This window comes from Anser anser, assembly GCF_964211835.1.
Source record: "Anser anser genome assembly, chromosome: 2".
NCBI lineage: Eukaryota > Metazoa > Chordata > Aves > Anseriformes > Anatidae > Anser > Anser anser.
In genome coordinates this window covers 3,198,238-3,226,075 of record NC_139721.1, presented here as the reverse complement: position 1 = coordinate 3,226,075, position 27,838 = coordinate 3,198,238, and the positions used below count along the sequence as shown (strand labels likewise).

Genomic DNA, 27,838 nt, shown 5'->3' with positions numbered 1-27,838 from the left:
GGAGAGTAGGACACACCTCATGCTTTAAATCACTGATTAGTTGGTGATATTTGCTGTCATTTTTCACTATGACCGGGAAAATACTTCTGTTCATATGGGGTCAAATTTGGCTCTGTTCAAACTTGAGACCCAACTGGCTTGGAAGACACAACCACATTAACTAAAAAATTAACAGCAGTTTCCACCCCAAACATTCATCTCTCTGGCTCCAAAAATTGAAAAATAAAATAAAATACATTTTTTTTTGACTTTACTACATATTTATATTTTCTGAATCCTCTTCAGACATTATTCAACTTTCTCCACATAGATGTCATCTCACACTCTTCCCAGTAAGTCCTTTCATACCATGCAGTATGAGTTTGTGAGTATACACCATGCATACCACTTCTCTGACATCATCTACTGCAACATTCTTCATAAAAAAAAAAAAAAAAAACAAAAAAAACCAACACAACTCTTGAGAATCAGAAATATATAAGGTCATTCAGTAAGCTTCTAATCTCCTTAAAGAATGTAGAATGACTCTTCTTCAATCCGTGCTTCAAACCGTTGCACCGTGCTTGTATTTTCTCCTTTGGGGACCGTAGATATTGCAAGAACCTGGAAGAATTTACAAAGGTTGCCTTCTTCTGCCTTGCTCATCTGCCTCTGTGGAGTATTTTATATGTTCTTATGTCAAACGAAGATGCAGTTTCAGAAGGTCAGTAGCACTTCAAAGTATAGGAAGGATCAATATGAGATTTGGAAAAGTGGGAAGAAATAGCCCTGATATTTCTAGTGGGCTTTATAGCCCACCAGAGAGAGATTTGGAATTGGAGCATTGTGAAAGGAAACTCAATCTAGACTTACCCCACCTAACTGAGGCTCTAAATTTTGAACACAGTCACTCTTGGGAAACATAAGCATTGCCAGAGGGTACTACAGCCTATCCCAAGATCTCTTCCTACTGACTGTAAAGGGAGATGAAAGTGGCTGTGCTCCTCATTTAGACCCTTAAAGTAAGATGAGGCAAATCTGGGCTCTGCAGTGAATCCAACTTACCTGTGAAGCGAATGAGCTCTTAAACCATCCTGTAGGTTGAAGAATTGCTGAGTCTGTGCTCTGAATGTGCAGGACTAGAGGATCCTGGCACTTCCTTTCCAGCACTTAGCATTGCTGCTGATCCTGTCAGAAACACCCCAGTGGAGACATAAAGCATGGAAAGAGAAGGTGAAGGATGGTGTAATCACAGATGTCTGATGTTTTCCTACCTGCTGCTGTCAAAAGTGTCGGTCTTCACTTCATGCTTTTGCATTCTGCTAACTGCCCGTTTGCCATGCATTACAAAAGCTGTCCCACTATGTCAACATACTCCATAGGGTTCTATTTTTTTTGTTATTTCATTTATCTAGCGTGACAGCAAGCTGGCTACTAGGGAGTTAGTACCACAGCTAGACAGATGACTGCAGTAATCATGCCTGCTTTTTGCTGGGTTCCTTTTCTCAGCAAACACCCTGCACGATCTCACAACCAAACATTATCTCCAGTGTCCATCAGCTGCACCAGGCGGAGTCTCCCAAGCTCTCCAGCTTGTCTCTGCGTGTTCCTCCTTCCTCCTTCAGGGTTAATGTCCTGCAGTGATATTACTACAAACAGCAGGAAAGCAGCCTGCGCAGCTACACAATCACATTTGCACTCTGCATGGTCTGTAAGGCACTCTCTCAAGCACACCTCCCATCTATTCCCTCATACAGTGCCAAATCAGTTGCTCTGGGGATAACTTGTGAGGGTTTTATGCATGCACCCAAAAGGTTTCCCTCAGGTCCTCTCTTGGGTAAAACTTTTGACCCTTGCCTGTCATGAACTTTGTGACTTTTTCCTCTGAAAAAAGAGACCCAGCACAGAGATCATTCACTGTAGCCTACTGTACTGGTGTTATTCCTGAGGGGGAGAGATCACTTTAGCTTGTCAAAGGGAGCAAAGCAACCAGGCAGAAGCTGTAATAAGAATATTGAAAATTCAAGCAAAACATTTTCAAAAGTGATTTCAATTGGGGCATGGAGTAATTTCCTCAGGGAGTTGGTAGAGACTCATTGGAGGTGCTTGGACAGAAAATTGTTTTTAACACTTAGACAAGTGAGGTGAGAGGAACTCCAACACTTGAATGGCATTAAGGTGATTGGTAGCAATCTCTCACACACCTGAGCTCCATTAAACTATTTTAATCCTATAAAACCTTCTGTGGAAAAAGTTGTTTTCCCCTCCAGGGTCTACAAGGCCTCCAAATGTAGATTTTAATAATCCTGTTGACTTAGCCAAAAAGCTGGAAACGCATGTTCTCAGCACTTAGAGCTTGCCTTTCAGAATACCAATTGACCAGATTCAGCTGACTTCAAGCAGCAACACAGCTGAAAGGAAATGGGTGACTCAGGTTGAGGTATCAGGTCCATATTCTACATCACGTGTAAGTAATGAAATTTTGATATCATTTATGCTTCATACCCTGTCTAAAGAGCACCTCATTGCCACCTAAAGGCTGCACTGGCAGAAGGCTGGTGTGCAGGGTTACATTGGGGTGAGGACCTTTCTATGTCCAGACAGGGCAGGGACCTGGAACTTCAGATCATCAGCCCTTTACTCCAACAGGCCTCTGATTCCCTATTCAGTTTGGATTATTTTTTTTTTTCCTCTGTAAAAAGAGCATTAGGATGGATAGTATATCTGGGAATGTCTGCCTTGTTTTTCATCTTCTGTTTTTGTTCTGTATTGTCTTCTGTTTCCCTACATGTTCATTGGCAAGGAAAGAAAGAAGAATCTGTATTAAAATTAGTAAATCTTTTAAATATTCAATTTCCTACACATTTCCTACAAGGTCACCCCATATAACAACAAAAATCCTAAGATGCTCACCTTGATGATAGGCCTTTGTTCACTTTTATGCATGTGCCTATAGTTATGATAAGCAGGGATTTGGAAATTAACCATAACTATAGTTCACTAGAATAAAGGTTACAAAAACAACAATGACTTAGCTTCTTTCCTAAATGGCATCTGATACTCTTAAAACACACATTTCATTTGTCAACAGCATCCAAGGATCAGGAATCCCTGATTTTTACTGTGAAATTTATCGGTTTCTGACATTTTTGTGTATAATCATCAAGCAGATTACCATTCATCATATGTTTTATTCATCTTCTTTCCATGGCAAGGTAAAGTGTAGTTGGTCCACTGTCCACAGCAAATGATAAATTCTAGAGTCAGTAATACAAAGAAGAAGCCAATTAAACTACCTTATTACCTCTTACTAAGCTGCTCCAGACCAATTATAACCATATTTCTTTGTGGTCTAATTAGGTTCAACTCAGCTCCACAGCGTGGAAGCCTGTAATGAATGAAAGCATGAGAAACATGGTTCAGACCCAATGTGAAGGATCATTAATATGCTCTGGGCTGCTGCTTTGGAAGAGTCTGCACCTAATTATGTGGGTTAATACACTTATACTAAATGGATGAATCGGAGCTATTTTTAGTGTCTCAAGGCCCCTTAAACCAAAAGAACTGTAGATTAATAAGTTGTTAGGGAGTGATCTGTTGACCTGCCCTATCGTTCTTCATTTTCAGTCTATATGTTCTTAGAGGCATGAAATGCTCAAGTGGAGAAATGTGCTAATCATTGCCATTTCTGTTCCTCTTTTCCTGGCACTTGCCTAAGAAATTATCTGAACTGAAGCAAAATAGAGAGCATCTGATACTTCCAATAACTTCAATTGACTTTGGATCAAAACACACCATGTACAGGAGATAATAGATGCTTTACTAGCATAAAATAGCTCCGATAATAGACTGAACTCCTTTCAGCTAGATGTAGCTGTCTAAAAATCAGGCATATAATTTAAAGCTACTGTGGAGGATCTCTCTACAGCTGACTGAAAGAGTAAGTCATACAGACAAAGCAAGTTACCCAAGTAAAAGAGGAAAGGCCAAGTCAGCTGAGACTATTCACACCAGAAAAGAGATATATTAGGGAGTATGTAAGAGAGGTCTGCAAAATCATGATGAGATGGAAAGGGCGTATTAAGACAGATTGTTAACCACCTATTTTGATGGAAGGAAAAAAGGGACAGTAAATGACAGCAGCAGGAGCCAAGTTCAAACTAGAAGAAGTAGTTTTGTTTGTGTGTTTGTTTTCATAATAAGTAATAAACCTGTGAAATTCCTTTCTCCTTTACAAGCTACATTAACATCAGGAAATCCACTTAATGGAAAAATTAAGAACAGAGACTGGCAGAGTATTAGGAATGAGGGTTCATAGGTAATTTTTCTGTCCCTCAGGTACTTATTTTTGGCCAGTGTTGGAGACTGAGTACCAGGTGATACAGACCCTTGAGGTGAATTAGTAGAATGTTTTTTATGTCCTACCTTGTGGGGATTAAGACATATATCGCTCCTCCGAACTTCCTCCTAGTTAGCTTAAGCAACCATCTTCCCAGCGCAATAGATTTATGTATTTCATAAAAGCTTTAAAAGGTACTGTGAAAGTGACCAGAAGGTCAAAAAATTGTTGAACAATAGATGGTAGGTACAACTGTGTCAGCCCTTTTACAAAGACCTCAGATCTGGGAAATTTTATTGCCTTCTGAATTGTTTGATTAGTTGACAGTAACTGACATGACAGATAAGTTTGTTTTATTATGTTCACACTTGCCCTTAAGGCACTAGGGATGAAAACTACTTCCTATTCCTCTCCTGAGTAAGAGGATCTGACAACTTAATTGAATTGTGTGCTCAGCTCACTACAGTTCTGATATGCCTGTTTTTAATTTATTTTGTCACAATCTTTTTAATTGTTATTACTCTGTTGCCAGCATGCACTAGCTTATCGGTAATGTCCACAAAAAAGTGTTAATTAGAATTGTCCGCTGTCACACCCCATTTACAGATTAACCCCACACACCATGGTGGCTCGGGGAATCTGCCCAAATTAAAGTTTGTGATGCCGGGGGGGTTCTTAGTTTGGTGTGTCTGTGTGTGATATTGTAAGGAAGAATAAAACTATGCCAGTGTGTATGCTCAGTGTTCTCATCTAAAGGGACAGAAGCATCAGTAGCATAAGCAGCTGTTTAATGGTCTTGTTGTATATATTTGCTGTGAGGAAGGAGAAGGCAAATGTGCCCGAGAAGTGGATGTGGAATAGAAAACATATCTTCTGCAGGAACATACTGTTTTATAGCAACCTAATGGAATATATTTTCTTAAAAATAGCATTTGTCATTATAAGGAAGTCCATAATACACAATGGAAAAGGAATGTCTGTGTTGCCACACGTAGACTTCGTGCTCGCTCTAAGCCAGGCAGTGTCTACAGTTTCAGCAGAGAAATACTTCACCTGGGTCATTGGTGCCAAATGCATCAGCTGTGTAAGTTGGCTCATTGTAAGCTCCATCAGTCTGTCTCTGCACTGCATCATACTAATGAGGTAATCACTGAGCTTCTAATGAATGGGATTAGCGAATAGGCAGGGATTGTTCATTTTGAATCCCTTGTTCAAATGCAACTCGAGGCTCTCAAAATATTTGCTTGCAATCAGCTATGAGCTGGGTTCGTTTCAGCTCTTACTGACTAGATGAAAATCATTTTCATCACTAGAGAATTTGCCAATTTTGCTGATAGAGGCAGCCTGCAATTTATACTGGAAATAAACAGGGAGCTCTATTTCAGAAGTAAAATATCTGTAGAAAGGTAAAGAAGGAGGCATCATCTTTTGTAATTTCACACCAATTCTCATCTTTTTTTTTTTTTGGGGGGGGGGAAGTATAATCCTATTAATTAGCTCTTCTTAATAGCCACTGTTGAATATTACATATAATGATTGAGTTATGTAGACTTTGCCAGTTAGATCTAGCAAGAAACACACACACGTACACACACACACACACACACACAAAAAACTAAAAAAAAAAAAAAAACTGACTTTTGTTTCCCTTCCAAACCTAACTGCACTGATTTAAAAGTTTTACACTTTTGACCCTGAATGAGCTTAAGCAACTGCAAGATTTTTCTGAGCATGTTCTGTGCTCAACCTTTACTGACAAAAGACTGCATCAGCTTTTTGGAAAGGAAGCATGTAATTGAAATCAGTGCAGGTAAGAATCTAGTTTAATATTTATTATTCTTTTCTAAACCTTCACAGTAACCAACACCACATATCATATCGAGGTACCTGATTTTATTTATTTATTTATTTTCTGGTGAGACACTGTGTTGCTAAAAGATGTAACTTTTCATGAAGAATAAAAAATACCATTTTGTGAAATTCTCTTCAATACTTCCTATGACATTTTAATTAAAACCATTTCTGAAATGCTTTATTTGCTGGAGGAAAACTGCATTTACAGTACATGACACATTTAAAGATGAATTTAAATTGCATATTCAATCATGTTTCAGCAGAAATTATTGTGCGCGAAAATAGAACAAAATCCCAAATGCTGGATTCATTGAAACCTATGAAATTAAATCAAATACAGAATCTGACATTTTTCATGAGATGCCTTGCTTGATTTTTTTTAACAGATTGTAGATTTTTTTTTTTTAAAAAGGGGGGATAACAATATGTCTTAATGTTTATTTGTCCTGCTCTTGCACTAGTGTTTCTCATAACAAATGTGTTGTTCTATGCATACAATGGTATCAACTAAGTATCTCAATGATTGGTTTGTAAATGACACGTGTAATTGTGAAAATATTTAGCTCAGATCTGCAGAGCAAATGATAAAGCAGCAGTGTACAGAATGAGAATCTGAGCTGGATTATGTTTAAAATGTAGAAAAACAACCACACACACACACAAAAGAATCAAACAAAAGACATTGACTTTCATGGTTTTAAATGAGCAGAACTGTTAAAAACACAAACAATACAGATGAATTCACAGCTACATATCTCACAACACACAGGATACCAGATATGGAGGCAAAGAAATAACATTCCCCAGATACACAGGGGACACAATTAAAATTCATAACACTAGGTAAAACATATCTTCAATGAAGGGGAAAAAAAGTTATCTGCAATTATATTAACACATGGTATAAAACTCAGCTTTTCTTTCATACAATTACAGTATTTGTTGGTTATAGCAGTTTTAATACACCGTGATCAGTAAAGCAGACATTGATATAGGGCCTGAATGTGAAATGCCTTGAGAATCCATTCCACTTCATGGGGTGCTCACAGGCTCTGCAAAAGCAAGAATAATAGTTAAGCATTCATGGGATTCCCAGAGATTTGCTGATATAATATTATTTCTGATGGAAGGATGGCTACTCAAGATGGTGCCAAAATGCAACAACAAAGTAGACATAACTCAGAAAAATGTATTTTCACTGATTCCAGTATAAAATAATTGTGGAAGTGGAAGGGGTGGAGAGAATAAGAGTAGAGACAAATCAAATTTATACAGAAAATATGTAGTATAATCTAACGTGGCAAAGAAATGGGTGGATTTTGTATTCTCTTCAATGCCAGCAGTTCCCATACCTAGAAGATAGCAAGTCTGATTTTAAAAATACATTTTCCTGAAAAGTGCACTACGAAACTGGAGTGTGACATTGGTGTACTTTGCAGAAGAGAATATATCTTAGAAACATTTATCTCTTTTCCATTTCTCCACAAAATGAAGCCAGTAGACACTTTCACTTGATAGGAAGGACTCTCACCATATCATGTGTAGATCTCTACAAGGTAAAATGTTTATATTGCCTAATGTAAATAGTTAATGAAAATACAGATGCAATTAAAAATTATATAATTTTTATATATTTTTAAATTATTTTTTATAAAAGTTCATGCTTCTCTCTTATAGCTATAAGAGAAGCCTCCTAGGATGACTTCAAAGATAGACATCTGCACTATAGACAAAGGTTAGAGGGTAAACAAACTGTATTTTTGCACTTATTGTGAAACAGCTTTGGCTGTTTGTTGTAAATATCACCATGAAAAATACAAACAGGCTTTTGTAGTGGTTGCATTTTTTTCTACCTGTACTTCCTTCTTTGTGTATATGCTATGCTAGAAAATCTGGTCCTACTTGGTATTAAGGAAAAGGAAAGAAATGGAAATTTTTTCTGTTGCTATCAGTAAAACCATAACAGAGAACACCTCTGTTGTTGTTGACTACTGCTGAAAACCTTAGAATTGCTCTTTGTTTTAATTACGCTTTACTCTAAATCAAGAACAATGTCAAAATGAAAAGATAAGCACGTATTGTTATTTATGCCAATTATTAGAATTGTTCATAGTAAGATATTATTTAGATAATCTTGTGAAATCAAACATCCATTGTGTGCTGTGGTGCACTCAATACAAAGCATAGAAGATAATGTCTTGCATTCAACATAAACACTGCAAAGAGCTAATAGAAACACTCTTTAATGAGAAAGAGTATTCTTCTGCACATGATGTTCATCTCAGCTAATTTAAGTTGCCTGTCTCCATCTGAGTATAATGCCTCCCAGGCTCCAGGTTCCTATTACAATAATTACAGATCTAATCAATACAGCCAGTGGATTTTTAGGGTGGGAGTCATGTCATTTGAATAAAGACACCAACTTCAGAACGACCTAGATTTCACTCATTGTTGTTGACTTGTATTAACTACAAAGAGATCTTCAGAATGACTCTCTTAGATGTAGAAGTATACACTGTGGACACACAAACTAAGTTGTGTAAGTTCAGTAGTAGAAATTCTTCTAATATCAGAAATGTATTTGCTAGAGTTACTTAGATGAGTGGAAAGGCTCTGGAAAGGAGATTGAATGGAAAGGCAATGTGATTCCTAGTGCCACTTTGGAACCATTTCAACTACCCTGCTCGCTGTTAACATTTCCTAATCTTTCTTCAAAGAGGAAAGGCTGAAGGTAAAGTGAAGAGAAAAAAAAAAAGAAACATTTCTGCAGTTGCCAATAAACAATATGGTCACTGTCTATGTAAGTCACAGAAGAGATGAGGTGGGAAGAGACCTCTAGAGATAATCTAGTCTAACCACTATCTCAGTGCAGGGTCAGCTAAAGTAAGGTCATCAGAGTTGCGTCTAGTTGCATTCTGCATAGCTCCAAGGATGGACACCTCCCTGGGAAACCTATTTCCATTTGACAATTCTTAGAGTAAAAAAGTATTCTCTTATCTTTAAACTAATTTTCTGTATTTCAGTTTGTTGCCTCTTGTGCCATCTGTGGAAACCACTCAGAAGAGTCTAGTTCCATAACCTCTATAACTCCCCAGTTGCATAAATAACACGACTTCTCCAAGCTGAACAATCCCAGCTCTCGGCCTCTCCTTGCATGTCAGGTGCTTCAGTCCCATAATTGTCTTCCTGGTCCTTTGCTGACCTTGCTCCAGTATGTCCATGCATCTCTTTTGTCCTGGGAAGCCCAGCACTGGACACAGAACTCCAGATGTGGCTTGCCAGTGCTGAGCAGAGGCAAAGGAGCACCTCCCTTGACCTTCTGGCCACGATCTGGCTGAGACACGTGTTAGCATCACAGAACCACCAAATAGTTGTCAAGATTTCTTAGCACTGTACTTAGTCAACAACTGTGTAAATGAAAAATTCAAATCAATCACTAACAGAAGGCTTCCTTAAAGACCTTATGAGGAATGTCTGTACATATGTGTGCATTTATATGTATGTATGGGGTTGGGGGTTGAGAGAGCTTATGTGTGAGCACACATTCCTGTGTATGGGAGAGAAAGAATGAAGTCTAATCAAGTCCTGCAGACTTTGGACAGGCTTTGTCTCTGAGGACTGGGATGAAGTGCACCGTATTTTTGACATGAAAGCAAATTTCGCTACCAGCACAAGTCATTGCTCTTGGCAGGTTCTGAAGCTACTGTGAATAATGAATCTTGATTTGCAGACAGAGAAAATATTCCACATTACTAAAAACATTTAAATTATAAATAGACAATGTATAGACTTGGCTTTTGTGCAACAAGAGGATCTCCAGAAACAAACTAACTGCAAGATACATTGGGCCATGAACCAGCAAATTCAATATATGTTTCTGGTATAGTTGGAGATAAAAATTAGTTATTTTCACTTATTGAAAGAGAGTTTGAGTTCAGAGATAAAAATTAGTTATTTTCACTTATTGAAAGAGAGTTTGAGTTCTGTCCTACTCTTAGATTTTGAATAAGGAGGTATTTTGTTTTTTTTTTTTTACTAGTTGCTATGGTAGTAATAAGGATTGTAATGCTGAGTCTAGCAGTTCTAGTCATAGAGTACACAGTCTTGTGTTAACAGCAGAACTAAATTACAATCCCTAGCAAATAAAATAGAAATAAAATAAAAATCCAAAAATAAAAATAATGTTAGGGCAGGTCTTTGGGAACTTTACAAGTAGAAACCTGGGTGACGAGGCTTTGGTTGTCCACATTTCAGTGAATCATTTCTATTACACTCACAGTTAATGACAGGAAACAGGCACATTTAACCTGATTCTTTACATGCATGAAGAGAGAGGGCAGGAAAGGAAAGACAAATGGAAAAAGATTCTACCGCCATCAGACTGCTAAGACTACTCTCCGATGCAGGCTTACAGACCTTTTTACTGTGAACCACAAAATCAGACAGATGAACCTCTCCAGTCACGTGGTGGCTATAAGTTGCAGTAGGAATTTGAGGTATGAATCCATCCCACAGCCCTCTTTGGCTTTAGAGAAGAACCTTTGCAGTTTACGGTGCAAACTCTGCTCATTTATTTAGTCTAGCTTGTTCTGCCTGTGAATTAAACAGCTAGTCTCATGAGAAGATAAATTTTCCAGGATGAAAAACAAACTTGATCCTATCTGCTGTTGTTTTGAATCATGTGAGATCTGTCTTTGCTCTAAGAAAATGTGATGATACCTATCATACTGTGTAAATAAGTTTTGACAATATAACTTTTTACTTTTGCAAAGTTATACAGATATTAAGGCTTTTTCATAGACATTAACCTCAATGAACTTTTTTGTTGGAAGGACTCATCCAGATATATTGCACTCCCTTATCAACAGCACTTGACCTTTCACAACATTTTTTTTTGTGATGAAGAACCTAAACTCATATGCAAGGCTGACAGTGGACATATCATCTTGTGACATGAGTCTCTGAAGTTTTCTGTTTCTGAAAAGCCTCAAGAGAATACTGAACGTAGAAAACATATGGTTGTTTTTCTGCCTCTGAGAGAGAGAATAGACATATATAGATATAGAAATAGATATAATAGAAATATCAGAGAATAGATATGCGTACAGAGCATAGTAGTTCTGAGAGGTAGAGAAAACTCTCAGATTTCCAGACATGGCTGATATATTTTTCTTATGTGTTCAGAATTCACCAGATCACCAGCTTTGGACATCGATATCAAATTTAGCCCCATACCAGACATCCCTCTGCAGGTCATGCTGTAACTTGATTGAACTTCCACCTGTGATAGTGTGGAATGGTTTCTGAGGACTCATGTCTTTCCTTTCTGATCACCTTCCTATGAAGATTTCAACCTGGGCCTGGTATAATTACATTATTATATACATTAATGCTAAATGATGTATTTTAAGGGTAGGAAAAAAAGATGAAGTAAAGACAAAACTCACAAAACAAACGCTAAGGAAAAACACCAACCAACCAACCAAACAAACAAAAACAGTATATCCTGCATCTTTCAAGCTGAAGCTAATCAGACACCAGATTAATCCAAGAACTTCATTACACTGACTTGTGACAAGAACTTCATCACTGACATTGTGAATCTCCCAGCCTTAAGCTTTTATCTGGGTCTTTGTTCAAAAGTACTATACAATGATGAGATTTTGCCTTCAGTAAAGCTTTTCCATCAGTTAAAATTATTCCTTTTTAAATAGTCCTTCCCACAATTTTTCCAAGGAAGTAAATGATACCCACACCCACTTTTCATTGCAGAAATCTTCTAAAGACATTTCTCTAGTGCACAATGCTCACAGCAGAAAAGCCGCTGTTCTATTCAGTCACACTGGCCATTTCTGCTTATACTGTAATTTTAACAACAGGTTCTTAAAATAGGACAGACCTAATAACCCAAGAGCCTTCTGTCAGGAAATAAATAAATAAATAAATAAGAGAAAGCAGGGTGATGATATATTTCATAGAATATTGCTTCATATTCACTTAGTCATTTATTTCTTCCATGCATTCTCTTAACTGCTTCAGTGGGGCCCAGCAACCCTTTTTCATCCAACTATAGTGAAATAATTTCTCTTTATTTTAGAAATATGCTCCAATAGAAATCTTTTGGAACTTCAGAAGACTAATGGCTCTGGCTTAAATTGCTTTTTAATTTAGCAACTGGAGATCGTCGGTAATATAGAAGTTTAACAGGTAAATGTTAATGCAGGTGAATGGGCATCTTTTGGGGATGTGCCTATGTTTTGATGAGTCCAAAAAAGATGTCGCTATGAGCCAGCTCCTTAGCACTCACCACAGTGAAAGACATCCAAACCATTTTCCAGCTCCATGCTAGAAAATTGGCATGTGGCTAGTAAGAATTTACTCCCATGCATTGCCACTTCTGAGCTGTAAAGATTTGTTTTAGCAAAGCAAATTCCTTACCAGTGTTGCAGTATATGGCAAAGTTTTTAAGAAACATGGAACTGAATAAGGCCGTGCAAATCTGTTAAAAATTCTGTAACCGTGTCAGAATCTGCACCTAGAAGTCAAAGCTGTGGAACAGTGCTAGCTGAATTTTGAGGACTGTGAGAAGATCCATTTCACAGAAAGGTGAAGTGCCCAGGGTTTGGGACATGACACATAATAGACGAGATGGGAAGGAGGGGAAGGAGAAGCAGTAATTTTCCCCAAATTCTTAAAAATACATATTGCTATGGAAGTAGCAAGATGATGTGGCAATAACATGCAACCAATCTTTAAATTTCAAGGATTTTTGTATTATCTGGTGTTGACGATGTGCAACATCAGATAATGACATCTCAAACTTTACTCTGATTAAACAGCAAGTAAGTAGCAAGTCTCAGAAGCGTTGTTTTATCAGATTAAAACATGGTGAAAATCCCCTATATCTGAATAAGAAGATATTGTTTCTTTTCCCCTCATGGCAAACTGTGCATAGCAGAGTTGTGTATGATTGATAGGTCATTACATAGTTCTTTAACATGACAATGTTTACTCCAAGATACAGTTGCATTTCAACCTCCAGTAAGTTCTTATTATTTGAGCCATAGATTTGACATAAGCCCTGAATGAATTATTTTGAAGTTGTGAGAGGTGTAAAAATTTGATTCTGACAAGTACTTCCAGTAAGTTCTGACAGAAGTCCCCAGGAGCTACCTGGAGTGCAAATGTATGAGCTAATGTAATTCACCAAAGATTCACTGACATTTTACTAGCTTTTTCTCTGGCCAGTGTTTTGGGCCATACAGGCTCACTTTCTCCAATTTTTCTTTCTATACTTCCTGCATTAGACCACTGATCATTAACATTGGCCTCACTGCAGATGCTTCACCATCTTAAGTACAGATTATTCCATGTGTTTTGCTCCAGCTCAGGGTCCAACAAGACACGCTTTTTCAGGCAACTTGCAAATAAAATGTAGGAAATAGGCAGAGGTATCCAAAGCTGACATCCAGGTATAAATAAGCAGGCAATCCTGCTCTCCAGTCAAGGTGTGCTTAAACGAAGAACTCCTTCAAGCCTCTGCCAAAACAATCAGGCAAGAGAAGGAATAAAAAACAGTTAAAATAGTCTTGTTTCTTCTCCAAGTCACAACTCAAAGAAGACGCTTCCTTAAAACACGCTTGTTGTTTTTTTTCTCCATGTTATCCTTGTAGAAGCACTGTCATCCTACTTCTCAAAGAAAGTCTCTCATTTGGGATGTCCTTCATGACTGTCCAATAACAAACTAAACAACCTTATCTGGAACCATCTTCTTCTGGAACAAGTTCCCCTGGGAAGTGGTCATGGCACTCAGCCTGACAGAATTCAAGAAGTATTTGGACAATACTCTCAGGCATATGGTTTGATTTTGAGGAGGTCCTGTGTGAAGGACTGGACTCAATGATCCTTGTGGGTCTCTTCCAACTCAGGATATTCTGAGTTTCTCTGAATCTAAGAATGAAATGCAGAGTGAGGCTCCAAGAGATTTAATCAGTGGCAGAAGGGTTATCACTTCATTTTGTTGACATGAAAAACAAGGTTAAAATTGCCAGCAATGTGTGATCTAAATCTAAGTGACATTAAACAGATGGGATTGAATGTCCAAGAAAACAGCATGGATCTCTCTCCATCTATGAGCTCTCTTTGTACTTTAAGCTGCACTAAATTTGATGAACTACAAGATACAGCCTTTCCCTTGCATTTATCTCTTTATTTTTGAAAGACAATTTGGGGCAGCTTGGCAGCTTTGGGAGTGGACACGTTGTTAGATTAACAGTAAGAAATTCTGGTTCTTAAGAGGAGTAAGAGAAGGAGAACATAGCACAGACATTCTGGATTTGCTGACATTTCAGGAAAGGATGGTTCCTCCTGTTGCCACTTGGAAGAGAAACGTGAATGATTTTGTTCACTCTGGCAAGTGCTGTGGTTGTCAGGCAAAAAATGCTAGTAAAGATGAGCAGGGACAGTGCTCCCAATGCATCTCTTTAACCAAACTTCTACGGTAATGGAGGCAATTTGAAGACATTATCTTAAAAAATAGAGGCCACCACTTACATGGCCCTCCTACCTCACCTTTAGAGTACTCCAAGACAATCTATTTTTTTAGTATGCTTTAACGCCTTTGTTCTAACCCCTTTGTGTTAGTTGTGCAAGCTAACACTTGAGCCAGGCAGTATGTGTCTCCCTTCCCCAAACTGCATGGACAAGTGATTAGAGTCTCACTTGCCTTGGAACAGCCCACAAGTCTTTTGATCTGTGCAGTCACAGCCAATCTTTCCCTAGAAAGACAGAGCTCCCAGACTCTCATTTGGCAAATCCTATTGTGTGGAGGAGGAAGAGAGAAAATGGACTTTATGAATAAACTGCATTATTCTTGGAAGCACTCAGGATAATAAAGAAATAAGAGACATAAAACACTGGCCAGATAAGACATTGTGTGCTGGAGACTAATAGAGACTAGATAGCAGACCTGATGAGTCATCAGCTTGTACCAATTGGCAAATCTTATGTTTCGCTGGGAGCATGTAGAATTACTGGCGTTGGACTGGTATTGGACTTTCACTTTGGATTAACTATCAGAAAGAAAAATGCTGACTGAGATTAAAATATGTCTGGTTGCAGGAAAAGACAATTTCGACGAGATATATGCTTAAACACTAGAGTATGTAGCCAAGGCTGCCTAGCATGCAAATCTTTCAGTACCCTTTCAGTGTATCATTACTATTTCTCCATCCCTGAGAATCTGGCAAGAGTCGTGGGAAATACCAGACTTTCACTTTACAGCAGCATTTAACTATTAAAAAAAAAAAAGCAAATCAGAGCTGTCAAATGTGACAGAAGCCCTTAAATTACAATTTACATGTTAGTGGAGATAGAAGTGATAATCCCTGAAAGAGCCCACAGAAGATACACAGCATGGTTACCATTGAACTCCAACTATTTCAGCTCGGGGAGTAGGAACTGTATGCTCTGTATGTTCCTTAAAGGGAACTGGTGGAAGTATTACATGGTTTTGGTAAAGACAGAGAAAATTAGAGTTGTAAAGCTGACCTGTTAGGAAAGAAAAACAGAATAGAACTATGTACATTGTGTGGCATCTTATACACTGATAGATATTTCAGTGCAACAGCCCTGCATATTCAAATGCAGTAAATACCTACTTCAGATTTTCCTGGCTTTCTTGTTTCTTGTTTGTTTGCTTTCCAAATAAATAAATAAATAAATAAAAAGATAAAGACTATTTAACTATGAGTTCTTAATTGATTTTAGTAATGAGGACAGAGACAGAACAGACAAAATTCTGTACTGGAATTAGAACTAGAACTTATGTTTTCATTAACAGTGCTAGACATAGATTGCTGTACATAGAACTGATTAAAAACAACTAATTCAGTCCATTGATGTTAATAAAAGGCTTTTCTGCATCCATCTGAACACTAGCTGTTATTAACTCTTGGGTGATGCTGTTTTTATGCACATATGTTGGCATTATTCATGCATATGATGCTAGGGCTGAAACACTAAATGGAAGTACACTTCACACGGTTGCTTCATTTACCCAGTAGCAGTAAGTACGACATTAACATAAAAAAGCCCATATGAAAGCAGATGTTTTAGGAGACACCAGGGATACTAGAGCAATTGGTTATGGCAGGAAAACATAGATATGTCAGGGAGTTCATTCTGATATTTATAGATAACCCTGATATGCCTTTTGGATATCTCCTTATAGTGCCTGAGTTTGCTCCTCAGTTGTTTGTTCATAAATGAGAGTAAGAAAAACTGAGATGACATTCACCTTGACCTTTCCCATCATGCTTCATGCTGGTGAAATATTTTGTCTTCAGCTCACCTTTAACTAAATCTATTCAACAGAATGTGTTAGCCTGAAAAGGAGCCTTAGGTGACCAGTTCCGTTTTTTTTTGGCTAAAGTTAAGTGAATTTAATCCTATAATGTGTTATATTTTACTCCTAAATTAAATATTTTTGTATCATCTCCTTCTATTTGCAAGTTTTACTGATGTGCCTTGTATATTTTCTTTATAAATAAAACATCAGTGACCAGTTACACTAGTGCTGAATCCACTAGTATAGGGAAGAAAGCCTGTCTTCATAAAAGTGTGCCCTAGAAACATGTTCTGTTCCATTTTTTTTGTTTGTTTTGTTTTCAATATATACATATTTTTCTTTTTCAGGGGTTCTTTGTTTGTTAGCAAGTTTGAGGTTTGGATTCTTTTGTTTGTTTGTTTTGTGACCACACACAGTGTTCCCGTTTTCAGTATGGAGAGCATAATTATTACTTTTCATACTAAATTATACTGAAGCCATCTAAAAGCAATCTCATATATTCTCTATTTACTACATATATATATATAGCTTCCACTTAGTTTTCCCTGTATTGTTCTTCATACACACAAAAACATCTCCCACTGGTTATATGCATGTTCTCCTTAAATCCCCACCAGAAGTTAAAAAATAATTTAAAAATCCATGGATTCAAGGGAAAAAAAGGGGAAAAATTAAAAGAAAGATCTTCTCTGAGTTACTGAATAAACAATGGTGTCAGAAGTCCCTAAGCAGAAAACAATTGGAGACTTGGAGTATATGTGAGGGAATATTCTGTATATATCATCTGTTATTACCCTTCCCTAGGTGTCTGCTTATGCGTGCTGCTGAAGGCAGGAAATGGGTGGAACAGCCCTTTTGTACCAGCAAGAGTGGGTGTCCTTGCCCTAAAAAGCAGCCAGGTTAGATTTAGCAGGGTGCTTCATCTGTTTGACTCGTTTCTGTTTATTATCACTACCGTGAATAGTGTCACTAAAGGGATCTTGTAGGCTTCCAGAAATGTCTTAATTTTCTTTTGAAAAGATACAGAACTTTGTTGGGGAGGGAAAATAATCATGAATAGTCACTGAAGAGCTGCTTATATATCACATATTCTGCATTGTGCTGCTGGTTCCATTTATATGAATGGAAATGATTAAGATTTTATTTACTTTATAGCATCTAGTACTAAGGAATCAACAAACAAAAGAAGGGATATGAAGTATTTAAGAGCTCTGAGAGGCACAGAGAGAACTTTAGGGTATCAAACAAGCGTTTTTACAGCTAAAATCTGATAAACAAAAGGCAGAGGAAGAAAAAAAGGGGGACGCATTTGGGGTTTTAAACGTATCTTGGATATCACAGTGGTGGAGGTCTTTGACATGTTTAACACAAAAGTGAAAAACCAGTCTAGACAAAACACAAGAGATTAAACTATAGAGAATTACTATGAACCCATGGAATGGAAAGGCGCTTTTGACTTATCTTTAACTCTATGTTTGTAGAATTATTTGAAAAACAGAGTAACTGTGGTAGTTATTGTGCAGCCTTCTCCACTTGGCACAACTGGGATCTCCTTAGACAATAATAATTAGCAACGAATTTTGGCACTGCCCTCTGCGTGTTTCAGAGGTGTTACTGGCTATCCAGTGTGGCTGAGCAGAAGCCTACACATCCCCACACGCACCAAGCATGAGGAGTTCCTCTCTCCTCAGATATCAAAATTCACCCTTTAACAAGAATGACAGTAGCATTGAAAAAAACAAGGAAACAAGCAAAGAAATGACAAAAAACAAGCAAATAACAAATAATTCTCTGCACTGTTCTTGACCTGGAGTTGGCAGCAGATGGCAGGATCAGAATAATCTCATATTGCAGTTGGCCAAGACTCTATTCGGAAGTCCTTTATGGCCAAAGGTTAAGAATGATGCATCCTGGATGACTTGTGCTTGTATGATAGTCACGTCTGACTGCCACTGGGGCTGTGGTTGGCTGCCTATTGCACATATCTCCTTCGGGCTCATAAATGTCACAGTCACCTGATGTTATTTCATCCTCCCATTTATTGTGTATTGATACAAGATCACCCCAGGATAAAGTTAAGCCTCGCTTTCTTGAGAGGATTCACAAGTTTTGGGGTACAATACATGGAAACACTCCTCAGCCACTGTGAAATTAATCCCTCTCTGAGAAAGAACACGCACAACTTTTCATTCCCCATAAATCTTACATTAGTAGAGCACTAATTAGGGGAAATCTAATAAACAACGACACTAGACTATTTTGCAATGTGGCCATTGCTTAAATTGATACTAAATTTCCAGCTTCATCAGTGGTGTAAGTAAGCACTTTTAATTTTTCATTTCAATTGATTATCAAGCATACGCAATTAGTTGCTTGGTCTGCACTGAGCTATTCTATGAAATGGCCTAATGCAACAGCAAACCCCAGCCCAGCTAGATCTCATAGATCTCATAGCTTTTTTCTTCTATTTTCCCTGTACTGCATTTCTGTTTGCAGGTAGATTTCTGCTGCATGACACCCAAGTCTGTCATTTTAAGAGACATCTAAAAGCATACAACTCCTCTAGATCTCCCTCCCTCACTAATGCTATATTGCAGCTGCATCTTGAAATAAACAGCTCCTTCCTCCTCTGTAACAGATGGTGCTGTGCAACCCAGACTACAAGCATGTCTGTAGCAGCAGGAATGAAGAAGGAAAGCTGAGCAGATCGGGGTGGGAGGGATGGTGAACGCTCAGGAGACCACTTTCCCTGTTACTCCCAACAGTAAAGATGAAGGAGACGTGAATCATTACGAGAAGGATGGGAACACTCAGTGATACATGTCAGGCTGTATTTGAGACCGGCTTCATCGCCTTTTTTCTTTACTGAGAAATAGTAAGTGTTTAAGGGGAAACTGATGCCACTTAAAAAGCAGTTACCTAATTAAACCTCAAATGCAGAAATCTCTGTTCACTCAGAGATGCACTCGGTGATGCTCACCACCTAAGGCAATACCTCAGCCATATGGCACTTCAATAGACACTAGCGCAGGGAGCCCTTTTTATTTTTTAGCAGATGGGTGCACACTAGATAGTGCGGCAGGGAAAGGGGGGTGAGAATGAAAGAAAATGCAAGGAAAGAGAATCAGGAGACGAAGTTCAAAGGATGAATTCTTATTGAACTCTTCCATTTCTACTCGGAACTGCTGGAGGCCTTGTTTCTTCCCTAGAAAGAACTTCTGTTGTTTTCCAAACCCTTGGATTCAGACTGACAGATCACAAACCTCTTCACAGGAGAGTCGCTATGTGAGGGTTTGTCCTTTAAGGGGGTTCAAGGAGAAACGCCACTGATGATTTCAGTGTGTTCTGGCCCAAGTAATAGTTGCACTAGTTTAGGAGCAGGATGAAAGTTCTTAAAGTATTTCTTCTGCTTCACCTTCCCCCTCCAGGGCCATGCTCATGATGTATATTTCAGTCTCAACAAGTTTGAGCGGCATCAAAAAGTGGCTAAAAGACCTCAGAGGAGAAAATCAGTGCTGAAGCATGTAGCAAAGGGAACCTGGCAAATATTGACTTGGTGTCAGAAAAGAGAGGTTTATTTGAAGATAAGCCATTGGGATATCTAGTTTTCAGACAGGTCCTGGTATGGCAAGAGTGCACATTCAATGGCAGACATTGCACTGCCAAAATAAGACTAGCAGCCATAGGGACCACAGGTTCAAAGCAATATGGTTCCATTTACATTATGGTTGAAACACAGTTTAATGGTTTCCAAATTTTGTTTAGTTGCCTGCAATTTTCTTCCTCTGGAACAAATGTCAGGGATATAAGATGTTCATGGCTTGGTGTCTGAGACAAAACGGTGCATGAGGCCAGTCACCCCTTCCCATCTCTGTACTGAATGAAGCAGATTTGGAATCATCAGCAGTGTGTATTCAGCACCATCCAACATGGCACTCCAGATAATTTGCTCTGCTAACATTACTGGGACTGTATTACCCAGGGTTACATACCTACTGCAGCTCATATATCCTTGCTGTGGTACTGCATTACACAACTTGTGAGGTAGGCTGTATGTGCTTCTGATAAAATACAGTGTGTATTATCTTCTTCTATAAAATCCGTGAATCCACAAGATGTATTTAATATTTATCTAATCAGTGGTTTTTACTATTTGTTCCAAGTTCCGATGTTCATCACTATACCATAAAAAAGAACATCTTGTAAATGTATTATCAGAGCAATAATTCCTTTAATGAGCAACTCTCTTGCTATTTTAATATTTAATCTGAATTCTTTAGGAAGCAAATTATAATTAACAAAGATTTTTTTCATTATTATTTATCGTTCTCTGCAATTGTTCAATGTTTTAAAAGGCAAAGCTGGATGCTTCTAACAAAACACAACTTTCACGTTGGTTCCTACTAAATTTTAACTCCTGGAAGCAATAAATGGAAATTTATTAAGATGTTCCTGTTTCTTTTTCATTTTCTTTTTCATTTTACTTCCCAAACTGTTTGCAAATTAGGACAACCCATGGCTGTCACTTCACAAATCTTTTAAGGGGACCTGCAGGTCACACTAGACACATTATCAAATGATATCCTTAGATCATCATCAGTTCATACATTAAAAATAGACTTTGCCCAACATTCATAAGTTTTCTGGTTTTGTTGTTGCTTTTATTGGAGCTATCTTATTGTATTTGTTTGATTTTTATTTTGTTTATTTGTTGTGGTGACTCATCTAGTGTTTCTCTCTCAAACATTAATGACTCTCCATCAGACTTGCACCACCGCTTTCTGAAAGGAGTACTACTCATATGTAAGAACACATGCGACTACTATATTCTGCCTTCCTTCACTTTGCCCTTGATTTCAGCGCAACAGGGTATTTTACAAGCTTGGTCCTAACAGCTGATTCCATTCAGCCCTCTTTGTAGGCAATGAAGAGAAGTTGGCGTGATTTTAGAGCATGATTCAACTGACCCATTTCAGAGGCCTATTCTGGGAAGAGAAATACTGTACCCTAAAGTGCCTATCCCCCTCCAGTGGCTATAGAGGGAATCTAAGCAAACTGTTCAGAAGCAATACCAGGTAAGAAGAAAGGCACCACCTCCTCTGCTAAAAAGCTGATCAAGGTTCTTAAGAACCACCAGCGGAGCTGGTCGCAGTTTTGCATCTTCAGGAAGGCAAAGTTTTGTTTTATATTCCATTACTTTGACTGAGATTAGGCTTTGATAATAGCAGGAAAAATCATTGCATTCTCAAGATAAAAGGAAATAGTGAAATATAATATACTGTTCACTGTTTCTAGACTTTCCCAAATAAACAATGATATAAAGGCAGACACTACATTGTGAATTTTCCCAATGACTTTAGGTACCTTCTTCTTTCAGCCAACTCTATATGTGTGTTTTAATTTATGTGAACCTACATGGAGTGCAACAGCAGAGAGGTATGGCCCTGAATGGCCTCCTGGGCCAGTCCTGTTTTGTTTAGATTAGGTTGCAATCAATAAATGAGAAGAAATTGTCATGGATCAACCATAAACAGGTGTAGAATATCCCTGAGTCGAGTGTGGGGCTGACGTAGCTAATACTATAGTTTCAGAAAAGTATCTGCTTTTTTATTATTCTTATTTTTTTTTTTTTTTTATCTTTGCTCACAAATGCTTTTTTGTGTGTGTGTGTGCTTTTGTTTTTCTTTTTGTCCCCCTCAGGATTACTTTCACAGGTCTTTTTTAGTCTGTACAATATTATACATCCTGAAAGGAAGAAATGCTGTTTTTTCCAGCCTGACAGACAGAAAGCAGCTGTGATGAACCCTCTGCTAGAAATGGGAAAGCAAGCATTATTGCGGGAAGTGTTATACCATCTTTGTGAGGTTGATTGTAATACTGCTGTAAATACAGAGGCTCTGGTTCTTACAATAGAAACATTTTATGCTTAATGTAATTCAGTTTATGGCCCCAGTGCAGTGCCAGAGTGGTGTAAAATGGCATTAAAGTTAATGAGAATCAGGCCTAGGGACTCTAATATTTGCTTTCTGCTGTGCTTGAAATTACTTGTGTTGTTTTATAGCAATGTTTAAAAGTCAGTACAGAGATATTATAAATAAATAAAAAGTCCTGGGTCCCATCCATCCATCCATCCATGAGAAATGTAATGTGGTAGTTGTTACAGAGCCTAAGTCTTGAGTGAATTACAACTAGGTTTAATTTGGCTTTTTAAACCTACATGTTAATACAGTACTTCCGTTAAATCTTTCTTTCGGCTATTTGGATTCAACAACGCAATATTCAAAGGCAAAAGTTTTTTGTGAAAAAAGTTTTTTTTACATTTCTCCTGTGAGTAAAAGTGAATCCAGGGTAACAATGATTAAACCTAAATAATATATTGTGTATATGTTTCAAAATGCTGACAGAAGATATTTGGCCTTAGTAGAAATGCTTGGGCAAAACAGAAACAGAGATTTCCTTTACCTTCAACTGCAATAATCTTCTTAATGACTTGTAAACTGTCTGATTGTTCGTGATGAAAACTCTGTGTTTCTGCTTATGTAAGGATTTTATTTATTACAGTGGTAATATTTGGCTTTCTGTCTCCAAAATTGGTTGGAGCCAAAGGAAAGTATTAAAAAGTCCTGAATTTCTGATATATTATCAGTTCTACAGTTATTATAACAAATACCCAGAACTCATAGGTATACTTGGAGCTGTATTACGCAGAGGTGCTATACTTCTATAAGGCTGGAGAGCAATATGACAGAAATCCCCTAATACAAATGCACGTAGACTATCCTACGATTTTCTCACTGAAAATTAACTTTTTAACAATGACTAAAACAAACAAAATAAATAAGAAAAAAAAAAGAAGCAAAAGAAGCAAATGCAAAAGAGGAAAAAGGAAAAGCAAAATTAAAAGAAAAAAAAAGGCAAAAAAAGAAAAAATAAAAAGAAAAAGCATAAAAGGCAAAAGCAAAAGAAAAATAAAAAGAAAAAGAGACACATTCAAGTATATTTATTATATAGATATTTAAGGCTGGTGACAATAGGCAATAAAAACCCTTTTGAAGCAAAATTTTGTAATATGGAATGATTTTTTGGAATTACCCTAAATGTTAGAATTCATACCACATGGAAATGTCTGCGGAGTCCAGTGACACAATTACATACTTCAGGCTTGAGTCATTTCAATATAGTGGAAAAAGGACACAGTAATCCCAACAATAAAGAAAAGATCATACTGAAAACATAGGCTGACCTTCAAAGTACAATCTAGATAATCATATAAAGGCTGTAAGCCCTTACATAAAATTGGAATAGATCTTTTGGAAACCCAAGCAGTTCTGATTCACTATTCATGTAGTTTGAACCATTCAAAATACACCCAAATATGATTATTTAGTATGGGATAATTTTTGATAGGCATTACAGAGGATGTTTTAGGAAGAGACGTGAAGAAGAGAGGAGAAATAAACTTTGAGATAAAGACAAATGAAACTTTTTTCCTGATGCTAATGAGTACTACGTGCCTTTAAACACAAAGTTTGACAATTCTTATAATTTCTATTTAGAAGTAGGTGAACTTTACTCTCCTCCAACATATGCTCTGGAAATGCAAAAAATAATAATAAAAAAAAATCTGAAAAAGCAAAACATGTTTGTGTAGCTTGGTGGCTTCTAATTTTTCCAACTTCACAATCAGGAGTGCAGAAACTCCTAGTAATGCCATACTTTTGCCTGATACTTCTCTCTTTTTAAGAAACCGCTGACAGTGGAAGAACTGTGTTTTCTTTGTAGATCATGGTTCTAAACCAGAGTGATTTCCAAACCCTGTAAAACCACATTTCTCATCAAAACAACAACAACAACAACAACAAAAGACAGGTTGCTGCAACAAATTATCCCTTGAAGAATTCATAATTACACGGGCTATTCTCACCGATGTCACCAGAGCATCACGCTTCAATATATTCATGAAACATTATGCAAAAGAAAAACTAAATATTCCTTCACTGGTACATCCAGCTCCTTCTGCCATATGTCATTTCCCTCCTCATATTTGCATTTGAAAGCCTTCTTTTGTATTGCCTTCATATCATATTTGAGTAAGAGACCTCAGAAGAGACAGCTTGAAAGAGAAACATCTGTTATGGGCCACGGTGTAACATGCTAGATGTAGCTTTGTGGTGTTGACAGTTCACTTGGAGTTGAGAGGCATTTTTTTGCTACTTTCATTCACTCTTCTGCACTTCTCATTCTGGGCCATGAAGTCTTGATCCCTCGTGTATTTTTAGCCCATGAAAATTAAATATGTGCTACACTCTCCTCTTTATGTGGACCATGCCTGAATGTAAATGAAAACCCAGTGGTCTCATTGGATGGAGGGAAGTCTATTAGCTTATCTCTGAGGAATATAACTGCTACTCTTGTTTTGGGGATGACATGGGCTACCAAATGCACTATGTAGATCACAGACACTAGAATGACAAACTTGAAATTGGAGGGTCCAGGTCTGACTTATCTGCTGTACAATTTAAAACACCTACAATAACTGAAAAGCTCTTGTAATGTCCTGACAAGAGCTGCTGTCCCCAAAACTGATCTGGGGGAAACAGTGCATCCCATTAAAGTCATTTACAGGTAATAATTTTAGCTAACCCTGCAAAATACTGAGCTGATGACAGTGATTTCAAACCACTATGGGAGCAGAAATTTCCAGATGAAAAATGAGAATAAAAAGCTGGAGTAACTATTTCTTAAAGATTTTAAAATAGATTCTCAAGTCCACATTCCACAAAGTATTTTTCCAAGGATGTAAGTGCCTGAAAATCTCTCTTATCCTACTGGAAAACCTCCAATACTGCTGGAAGAGGACATAGTGTGACTCCCAGGGTCTCCTAGAGGATGCTTATTTTTTTAAAGTAACTGTAAATTGTGGGATGCTTTTGTCTTCATTTCATAAAACATTTGCAAGGAAGAGAGAATAAAGTGTCTAATTTATTTTTTATTTTGTCCATGTCTTATTACATATAAACTCATTAAGAATGATTAAGTGATAACATTGAATATTTTAATAATATTATTAGAAACCTGGGAAAGTATTGGGAAATGTTAAATCTATGTAATTTGTGTCCCGATTCACCCAGTTCTGCTGCTGTTATTGCTTTCTGTATTTTCACATCAGGAGACTGCTTGTTCTGTGTGACCTCTACCTTGGCACAGAGTTGCCAAGACTTCCTTTGAATTCCTCTCTATTTGTGAACAAAAATGAAAACTCATATTAAATACTACTGAAAACAGGCTAGATTTGGATTTGGTTTGTGTTTGGTTCTGAGAAGGTAGCCATGTGTTTTAAAATGGCAAATAAAAGTAATAAAAAGGGTAGTAAAACTTTAAATACAACTCAAAACTAAATTGTTTGAAATCACTTGTTCGAATTCCCTTTTGACTACTGAGCCATTGGATTTTTACAAATGTGGAGAATTTTATGTTACAAGACTAATCTCACTCTTTTTTTTTTTTTTTCCTTTTTTTTCCCCCGTTCTTGTAGCTGCATTGATCAGCTTTAACAGAATAAAGGACAGGTATTTCTGGCTTGGTTTAGATCTTTTAGAAGAAGCACATAAGTTTGGCTTTTGATTGCAGCACTGAAAAAAAAAAAAAGGATTTGGGTTCATTATGTCTGCAGCATTTTTCAACACAAACTAGCTGCAAAGTTCATTAAAAAAACAATACCCTATCCTGACTGGTTACATCAACTCCCATGCTCAAACTAGCCAGCAATGGGACTACATATATATATTTTTTTCCCAGCAAAACCCCAAAGAGACAGGAATTTAGTCAGATGAATATTTCATCACCTGGTTTACTCCTCCACTCTGAACACAAAATGTTGCTTAAGCAGCATTAGAAGGCAGGCAGCCACCTACAGAAATTTCCCAGGCAGAAATCATATGTATTTTTTGAAGTTGAACAGAAATAGGACAGTGACATTTTTCCATTTTGTTCCCTTAATTGCCAGACAAAGTGCAATTTTCTGTACTGTTCTATCAACCAGATGCCCTTGTCATCCACCATCTTACTACAGTAATGGAACTTGACATCCTCCTTGTTGTTTCTTACTGCATTTGTGTGACTCACTGTGCAAAATAAAAACGTACTAAGAATAGCACAGGTTGTGTTAATGGCAAAGCTATGAAATTCCCTTCATCTAATTGCTTTCAGATTTTTTCAGCGCTAAGGCTCTTGAAGCTGTCTTGATATGCTATGAGCATTCAGCCATGAAGCTATGTACCAGCCAACGCATCAATTTCAGTAGAAACCCTGCTAGGGTAAAGTTTTCAAAGGTACTTCAGTACCTAAGGAAGTAAATACGGACCTATGAAAACTTTCCAAGATATGAAGGCTGCAAAATTGCATCTGAATACTTTACTTTACACAGTTGAAAGGCTGTCCAGAAATGACGAATGGCCACAAATGTCTGCGGAGCATTACAAATCAGCTGAAGTTGTGGTCCTAACCACTTGAGGCATTGGAGCATAACAAACGGTTAAGAGGAAAGGAAGCAACAGTGCTGCAACGATAACTACATGTAGGAGAAATGCCTATGTTTTGTTTATACTTAAGAAAGAAAAACAGCAATTTCATGACCACTTTACAACTGTACATCAGTAAAAACCTCAAAACAACAATTATGTGTGAGGAAGATCCAAGACAAAAAGAGCAATTTTACTTCATGACATATGACATACTACAGGATGTCTTCTATTTAAAGTTCAGATCAGTTTTCCTCTTGACACCAAAATTATATGTCCAAATGCTGAAACAAAGATAACAAATACCTAAACAAGAATTAAGGATCATTGACTCATGTGGGAGAAAAAAAAAAAAAAAAAAAAAAAAAAAAAGAAAAATAAAAAAAGGAAAAAAAGGAAAAGCATTATCTCTAATTTGTCCAAATGATTTTGGAAAGTGGGAAGAGCTTAAAACACCTGGGAAATGTAAAATTAGAGGTGGCAGGTCAATCATCTAGAGTATATTACAGAATGTGATCAAGAGACAGGTGGTGATTGAGTGACTGGTAAGAGAAAACTACTCTCCTAAACAAGAGAAAAAGACTGGGAGGTATATTATGCAAATTCAATGGCATGGTAATGTAGTTAAAAGCATGTAAAATAATCACATTTTACAGAAGTTAATTTATAACTCAGAGTTAATTCAGAATTGTATAAAAGTATAGAGTAAGAACAAACTTGATTAAGCAGAAGAGCTGTATTCAAAATGATTGACAAATCCCACACCATATTCTTATATCTGGACTGTGAAACCCACTG

At 37.4% G+C, this 27,838-nt stretch overlaps 1 protein-coding gene across 9 annotated transcripts in view; it reads right to left on the bottom strand.

The window, feature by feature from the left end:
* Positions 1-6,300: 6,300 nt before the first annotated feature.
* The window catches only part of TSNARE1 (t-SNARE domain containing 1), a 471,236-nt gene continuing 449,698 nt past the window's right edge, over positions 6,301-27,838 (bottom strand). For all 9 annotated transcript variants that reach the window (XR_014579369.1, XM_083823324.1, XM_083823323.1 and 6 more), the window contains one exon: positions 6,301-7,224. The gene's annotated coding sequence lies outside the window, so the exon portion shown is untranslated. The remainder of the gene's footprint in view (positions 7,225-27,838) is intronic.